The sequence below is a fragment of the Cervus elaphus genome, chromosome 8, assembly GCF_910594005.1.
Source record: "Cervus elaphus chromosome 8, mCerEla1.1, whole genome shotgun sequence".
Taxonomy (NCBI): domain Eukaryota; kingdom Metazoa; phylum Chordata; class Mammalia; order Artiodactyla; family Cervidae; genus Cervus; species Cervus elaphus.
The window spans coordinates 3,705,034-3,713,693 of record NC_057822.1 but is presented as its reverse complement, the minus strand read 5'-3'; positions in this window follow the sequence as shown (position 1 = coordinate 3,713,693).

The window sequence follows — 8,660 nt, the reverse complement described above, 5'->3', positions numbered from 1 at the left end:
CCCAAGGAAGCCAAATAATTAAAATAAATAAATAAATAAAGACTCTTTGGTTAAAAAAAAAATGACCATCATTGTTCTTCCCTCTCTGTATCCTCACCCCTCAGTCTGTTGTTCAGTTGCTCAGTCACGTCTGACTCTTTGCGACCCCGTGGGGTGCAGCACGCCAGGCTTCCTTGTCCTAATGCTCAGCTTTTCCCATCAAGAGGTAGAGTCTGTTTCCCCCCGCTGTGAATCTGAACTCTGAACTGGCCTTGTGACTTACTGCGGTCCATAAAACATGATGGAAGTGGTGGCCCACCAGTTCCCCAGCGAGGACGCAGGAGGCCCAGTGCACACCCTCTTTCAGAACACTGCCACCGCCAAGAGAAAAAGCCCAGGGAGGCCTGCAGGAGGATGGGAGACCGCCCAGCCATGACGGTCAATGGACATGAGTTTGAGTAAACTCCAGGAGCTGGTGATGGACAGGGAGGCCTGGCGTGCTGCAGTCCATGGGGTCGCAGAGAATCGGACATGACTGAGCGACTGAACTGAACAGAAGTGATAAATCCCCAGCTGCCCGAGGCTCAAGGCCACACAGCTGACACGTGGAAGGACAGTGACTTGAGCCTAGCTGACTCTCCTCGCCCTAAGGTTCCTGCCGCAGGCTCATCCCAGAAAGAATCCAGTTCTGGAGAGACCAGGGGGAAGGGTACTGGAGGAGGCTGCCCCGGGATTTACACTTGCCCTGCGGGGAAGCTGAGCTTCTGGGTTTGGTTATTGTTTGTTTGTGGTCGCTAAGTCGTGTCCAACTCTTTGCGACTCCGTGGACTGTATAGCCCGCCAGGCTTCTCTGTCCATGGGATTTCCCAGGCAAGAATGCTGGAGTGGGTTGCCATTTCCTCCTCTCAGAGATCTTCCTGACCCAGGGATTGAACCCTTGTCAACTGCATTGACAGGCGGATTCTTTACCACTGAGCCACCAAGTTGTTGTGTGGTTTCATTCATTCATTCGTGCGTTCACTCAATGCCCAGATGCCCAGTGTGCTGAGACAGGGCTGGATGCTGGGGGTTCAGTGGGAATAGGAGGCCCCCTCTCCCCTTGACACCTAAAGCTCACAGCTGAGCTGGAGACAGGTGAGGAGTGGGCCGCCCAGATGCAGACATACCTGGGGGTACCCCATCCAGGCCTGCTGGTCAGCAGAGGCTTCTAGACCTGAATGTGAGTTGGGAGTAAGCCAGGCAAGGCAGACAGAAGGGAGAGAGGGCGAGGCAGAGGGAATGAGCAGAAGCCAGGCAGGAGATAAGGGAGGAGAGGCTCTTGCCCCGGAGGCCACGGGTGAAGGTGAGTTGGAGGCAGGAGTGGAGATGGAGGGGGCTGGGAGCCAGTGAGCGAGGGGGCTGGAGAGAAGGCCAGGGTCTCCTGTGAAGGACCCTGGAGTGAGGACCACCGCACACAAGCCCCCTTCCTCTTTCTGGGCCCCAGGCTTCCTATGATAATGAAGAACCAGGCTTCGTATACCCCTGACCCTTCCTGAAGCCCCCTTTCACCTGTCCTCATGTTGTTGGTCAGCAGCAGGATCTCAGGACAGCGTCATCCCCATTTCACAGATGGAAACAGAGGGTCTGAGCCGGCAGGTGGGGCTGAAATGGGAACCCGTGTCTTCTGATTCTAACTTTCTTCTTTCCCATCCCCTTTCTCGCAATGAGGGCCGGGGAGTTGACGGGTTGCTCTCTGAGGCTAAGGTTCTGCAGTTGGGGTTCAAACCCTGCTTCTGCTGCTTGACCTCGAGTAACTAACTTGGCTTCTCTGGGCCCGTTTCCTCCTCCTAGAAACAAAGCTCTGAATAGCCCCTGCCTCGTAGGGTTTGAGGAGGGTTAGCCGAGTTGGCACACGCAGAGCTCTGAGCCCAGTGCCGGCTGCAGGAAGTGCTTAATACACTTGGCTCTTCTTCCTGGGCCCCGACATCCTGAGACCCCAGACTGCCAGCCTGGGGGCAGGAGGGCAGCGGGGTTCCAGGCGCGTGTGCACACCCCCTCCTCCCGATGCCCAGCTTTGCTGGTGGCCAGAGCTGGCAGCATCAGCTGCTCGTCAGAAGCCGTAGCCAGGGAAGCTGACAGCGCTGTTTCTGTGCCAGCCTCCGGGGAGGACAGGGCCGCCTCCTGCGTTCACAGCCGGCCCTGAGCGTGGAGAGCTGGGCAGGCTGGGTCAGGTCAGAGCTGGGCAGGCGTCAGGTGCCCGGCCGTGGGTCTAGGGCACCAAGCTGCCTCCTTCCCTCCTCCTTCTGCCTCCCCCTCTCCCTCCCCTCCCCGACCCCCCAGCAGCCTTGTGCAGAGAGCCCGGTTTTCTTGCTAAACCACAGCTTTGATCTGCCAGCTTCCCATGTGCCGGAGAAGGTCACAGGCCATCCATCCCCATCAGCATCTTCCTTCCTCCCACCCACCGCCCTTTGCGGACCTGGCCACCAGGACCTCTGTCCCAACACGCAGCCCAGGGCCCCCGTCTCCAGTGCTGACTTTCCAGCCTCGACCCCAGGCCTTGTGCTGGCAGCATCCACCTCCGTGGCCTCCTGTGGTTCTCAGACCCCACTATGCTCGTCATTATTACCCACGTTTTACAGAAAGGGCAGGTGGAGACTGGGAGTGGGTGGGGTGACTAACCCAAGGCCAAGTGGCCCTTGAGCGACAGAGTCCGTGTTGCGCCCGGTCGGCTCCTTGTGAGATGTGTGTTGATGGCGATGCTAAGGTGCAGTGACACTGACAATTTCCTAGTGCTCTCTTGGGCATCGCCCGCCTGGGCAGCGTCTCTCACTTTGGGTTCAGACCCAGAGGGGCATCAGGTGTGGAGCAAAGCCTGGATGGTGACCGATAGTGGCCCATTGTCTTCCGTGGTGGCTCAGACGGTAAAGAATCCGGCTGCAATGCAGGAAACCTGGGTTCGGACCCTGGGTATCAGGAAGATATCCTGGAGAAGGGAATGGCTACCTACGCCTGTATTTTTGCCTGGAGAATTCTGTGGACAGAGGAACCTGGCGGGCTACAGCTCATGGGGTCACAGTCTGACCCAACTGAGCTACTAACATCATCATCATCTATGTGACCACTAGGTGTCACCCAAGTTCTAGAAAAGACTTGACAGCCACTCCCTGGAAGGGTCTGAAGAACAGGAGTGAGAATGGAAGGCTGACCAACCTCTGGGCAGAGATGGTGCAGAAAATCAGAACCGGGCAGAAGTTAAAGTGGTGAAAGTAGATTTTGTTAACTATCGCAACAGGGGGAAAAGAGAATAGAACTGGGCTCAGTTTTTTTTTTTTTTTTTTCTTCTTTTCATTTATTTAGCCGTACCAGGCCTTAGTTGTGGCAGGCAGGAGCTTCAGCCTCAGTTGTGCATATAGGGGTCTTCAGTTGTGGCATGTGAGATCTAGTTCTCTGTCCAGGGATGGACCCTAGGCCCCCTGCGTTGGGACCGTGAAGTCTTAGCCACTGGACCGCCGGAGGAAGTCCCTGGGCTGAGTTATGTTAAGAACAAAGAAAAGTGGGGGTTTCTAACTAAGGAGAAGGGTGGGGGGAATCAGTGGATAGAAACTTGCTGAGAGAGTAGGGGGTTTTACTAAATTGACCTAACAGGATTCTTGCTAAAGACAGGTCATGGTGGTCAGATATCACCTGTGAGCTGGGTGGTGGGGCAGGGCAGGTGGGGTGAGAAATTTCATCAGATATTGAGGAAAGGTGGGAATCTTCACTAAATTGATATAGCATGATTCTTGCTAAAACTCACTCCAGTATTCTTGCCTGGAGAATCCCTTGGACGGAGGAGCCTGGTGGGCTATAGTCCATAGGGTCGCAAAGAGTCGGACACGACTGAAAAGACTTACCTTGCATGCATTGCTAAGACACAGGAATGATGCATAGATGAATACAGAAGCCCGCAGGTTGAGGGCAAGTTGAGAAAAGGTCTCAGAGCAGCCTGACTGAAGTTTGGTCAAGGAGAGAGTCTTTGCCAGTCTTTCCTCGTTCAGGGAAAGAGGAGATCTTCTTTCTCCTGAACCGTATGAGTTCTAAGAAATGGAATATTTCCTGCCATATCAGTAAACAAAGGATGTCGCAGTCATCAGTGATTGCAGCCTGCGCAGATGGTGAGCTGGTGAGCCCTAAGGGAACTTCGAAGGAAAGAATACCTGCCATCTAGCAGCCATCAGACTGCAGCCACTCCCTATGGTGAGCCCTGGGGAGACTCAGGGTGTGAAAACACAAGATGCTAGACCCAGATAGGTGAGGTGCAAATCGAAGGAATGATTTCAGCATGCCCAGACTCTTGCATCTCTCCATACATAGAAAGGCGCAAAATTCCTTAACTTGGGATACCTGATTTCCACTCATTTACAAGAAGCTTTTGATATTCACCACTACCTGCCCTTTGTTGCAAAACTCCGATACAGTCCTAGCTCCTCTCCTTGCCTTCCCAGGGCAGATTCTCAAAGCTATTGAAACACTGTCTCTCAGGCTGCAGTTCTCATTTCGCCCCAAATAAAACTTAACTTGCAACTCTCACATTGTTCAAACTTTTTTCAGTTCAGTTCAGTTCAGTCGTGTCCGACTCTTTGCGACCCCATGAACCGCAGCACGCCAGGCCTCCCTGTCATCACCAACTCCCAGAGTCCACCCAAACCCATGTCCATTGAGTCGGTGATGCCATCCAACCATCTCATCCTCTGTCATCCCCTTCTCCTCCTGCCCTCAATCTTTCCCAGCATCAGGGTCCTTTCAAATGAGTCAGCTCTTCGCATCAGGTGGCCAAAGTACTGGAGTTTCAGCTTCAACATCAGTCCTAACCAATGAACACCCAGGACTGATCTCCTTTAGGATGGACTGGTTGGATCTCCTTGCAGTCCAAGGAACTCTCAAGAGTCTTCTCCAACACCACAGTTCAAAAGCATCAATTCTTTGGCGCTCAGCTTTCTTTATAGTCCAAATCTCACATCCATACATGACTACCAGAAAATCCATAACTTTAACTAGATGGACCTTTGTTGACAAAGCAATGTCTCTGCCTTTTAATATGCTGTCTAGGTTGGTCATAACTTTCCTTCCTAGGAGTAAGCATTTTTAAATTTCATGGCTGCATCACCATCTGCAGTGATTTTGGAGCCCAGAAAAATAAGTCAGTCACTATTTCCACTGTTTCCCCATCTATTTGCCATGAAGTGATGGGACCGGATGCCGTGATCTTAGTTTTCTGAATGTTGAGCTTTAAGCCAACTTTTTCACTCTCCTCATTCACTTTCATCAAGAGGCTCTTTAGTTCTTCTTCACTTTCTACCATAAGGGTGGTGTCATCTGCATCTCTGAGGTTATTGATATTTCTCCCAGCAATCTTGATTCCAGCTTGTGCTTCATCCAGCCCAGCATTTCTCGTGATGTACTCTGCATATAAGTTAAATAAGCAGGGTGACAATACACAGCCTTGACGTACTCCTTTTCCTATTTGGAACCAGTCTGTTGTTCCATGTCCAGTTCTAACTGTTGCTTCCTGACCTGCATACAGGTTTCTCAAGAGGCAGGTCAGGTGATCTGGTATTCCCATCTCTTTCAGAATTTTCCACAGTTTATTGTGATCCACACAGTCAAAGGCTTTGGCATAGTCAATAAAGCTGACACAGATGTTTTTCTGGAAGTCTCTTTTTTTTCGATGATCCATCGAATGTTGGCAATTTGATCTCTGGTTCCTCTGCCTTTTCTTTTCTTTTTTTTCCTCTGCCTTTTCTAAAACCAGCTTGAACATCTGGAAGTTCACGGTTCACGTATTGTTGAAGCCTGGCTTGGAGAATTTTAAGCATTACTTTACTAGCGTGTGAGATGAGTGCAATTATGCAGTAGTTTGAGCATTCTTTGGCATTGCCTTTCTTTGGGATTGGAATGAAAACTGAACTTTTCCAGTCCTGTAGCCACTACTGAGTTTTCCAAATTTGCTGGCTTATTACGGGCAGCACTTTCACAGCATCATCGTTCAGGATTTGAAATAGCTCAACTGGAATTCCATCACCTCCACTAGCTTTGTTCATAGTGATGCTTCCTAAGGCCCACTTGATTTCACATTCCAGGATGTCTGGCTCTAGGTGAGTGATCACACCATCGTGATTATCTGAGTCATGAAGATCTTTTTTGTACAGTTCTTCTGTGTATTCTTGCCACCTCTTCTTAATATCTTCTGTTTCTGTTAGGTCCATACCATTTCTGTCCTTTATTGAGCCCATCTTTGCATGAAATGTTCCCTTGGTATCTCTAGTCTTTCCCATTCTATTGTTTTCCTCTATTTCTTTGCAGTGATCGCTGAGGAAGTCTTTCTTATCTCTCCCTGTTATTCTTTGGAACTCTGCATTCAAATGGGTATATCTTTCTTTTTCTCCTTTTCTTTTCACTTCCCTTTTTTCACAGCTATTTGTAAGGCCTCCTCAGACAGCCATTTTGCTTTTTTGCATTTCTTTTTCTTGGGGATGGTCTTGATTTCTGTATCTTGTACAATGTCATGAACCTCCATCCATAGTTCATCAGGCATTCTATCAGATCTAGTCCCTTAAATCTATTTCTCACTACTGTACAGTCATAAGGGATTTGATTTAGATCATACCTGAATGGTCTAGTGGTTTTCTCCACTTTCTTCAATTTCAGGCTGAATTTGGCAATAAAGAGTTCATGATCTGAGCCACAGTCAGCTCCTGGTCTTGTTTTTGCTGACTGTATAGAGCCTCTTCATCTTGGCTGCAAAGAATATAATCAATCTGATTTCAGTGTCGACCATCTGGTGATGTCCATGTGTAGAGTCTTCTCTTGTGTTGTTGGAAGAGGGTGTTTGCTATGACCAGTGCGTTCTCTTGGCATTGCGCGGCGGCTGTGATGGCTCAGGAGCGCGGCCGAGAGGAGCTACCCCACGTCCAAGGTCAGGAGCAGCGGCTGCGCTTTGCTGGGGCAGCCGTGAAGAGAGACCCCACGTCCAAGGTAAGAGAAACCCAAGTGAGACGGTAGGCGCTGAGAGAGGGCATCAGAGCACAGACAGACTGAAACCACAATCACAGACAACTAGCCAATCTGATCACACAGACCACACCTTGTCTAACTCAGTGAAAGTAAGCCATGCCATGTGGGGCCACCCAAGACAGACGGGTCATGGTGGAGAGGTCTGACAAAATGTGGTCCACTGGAGAAGGGAACGGCAAACCACTTCAGTATTCCTGCCTTGAGAATCCCATGAACAGTATGAAAAGGCAAAAAGATAGGATACTGAAAGAGGAACTCCCTAGATCGGTTGGTGCCCAGTATGCTACAGGAGATCAGTGAAGAAATAACTCCAGAAAGAATGAAGGGATGGAGCCAAAGCAAAAACAACACCCAGTTGTGGATGTGACTGGTGATAGAAGCAAGGTCCGATGCTGTAAAGAGCAATATTGCATAGGAACCTGGAATGGTAGGTCCATGAATCAAGGAAAATTGGAAGTGGTCAAACAGGAGATGGCAAGAGTGAACATTGACATTCTAGGAATCAGCGAACTAAGATGGGCTGGAATGGGTGAATGTAACTCAGATGACCATTATATCTACTACTGTGGGCAGGAATCCCTTAGAAGAAATGGATTAGCCATCATAGTCAACAAAAGAGTTCGAAATGCAGTACTTGGATGCAATCTCAAAAATGACAGAGTGATCTCTGTTCGTTTCCAAGGCAAATCATTCAATATCACGGTAATCCAAGTCTATGCCCCAACCAGTAATGCTAAAGAAGCTGAAGTTGAACAGTTCTATGAAGACCTACAAGACCTTCTAGAACTAACACCCCAAAAAGATGTCCTTTTCATTATAGGGGACTGGAATGCAAAAGTAGGAAGTCAAGAAACACATGAAGTAACAGGCAAATTTGGCCTTAGAGTACAGAATGAAGCAGGGCAAAGGATAATAGCGTTCTTCAAAGAGAACGCACTGGTCATAGCAAACTTTTTTCAGCAGTTCATTTCTCAACTGATCATTTTTTGTTCATTAGTGACCAGTGGAACCATCTGTTGAGACTTGGCAGTAAAGGGTATTTTCTGGATGGTTGTGAACCATCAAACATTTAAACGAGGGGGATTTCTATGAAAAAAAAAAAAGAGAGAGAAGAAAAACAGAGATTAATGAGTAGAGCAATTAAACAGTTTCTCAGTCGAGAGGGCAGCCAACTGAGAGGTTGGGCTTGAAGCATCTGTAGATGGAGAAGCGAGGAGAGCGGCAGCAATCTGTCTTCTTCCTGGTTTGCAGTTTGCAGCATCTCTGTGGATGGCCCAGACGTCGGTGTCTCGGTCACGTTCGAGTCTTGGAGAAGAGCCTGGATGCATCCAGCTTCAGGTCACAGGGCTTCTTTAGAAAGTTCCTATAAGTTTCTGGAGAGTTGGGTTTAGTTCCCCGTGATTCCAAGTCGAGAAGGATGGGGACAAAAATTGGAAACATTCATTCGGAAAGTTGTAGCCACACTTTTGGAGAAAACTAGAAGAATTAATCAAATGTGCAGGATGGCAGAATCTGTGCGGGTTTAAAGGCAGATAACAAAGCATAAAGGCAAATGGCGTCTAACTGAGAAGTGAAAGATAGCTCAGAGACAGTGAATAGGACTATGATATAATAACCCATGAGGCGGTACTAGGTTTTCCCACTGAAAG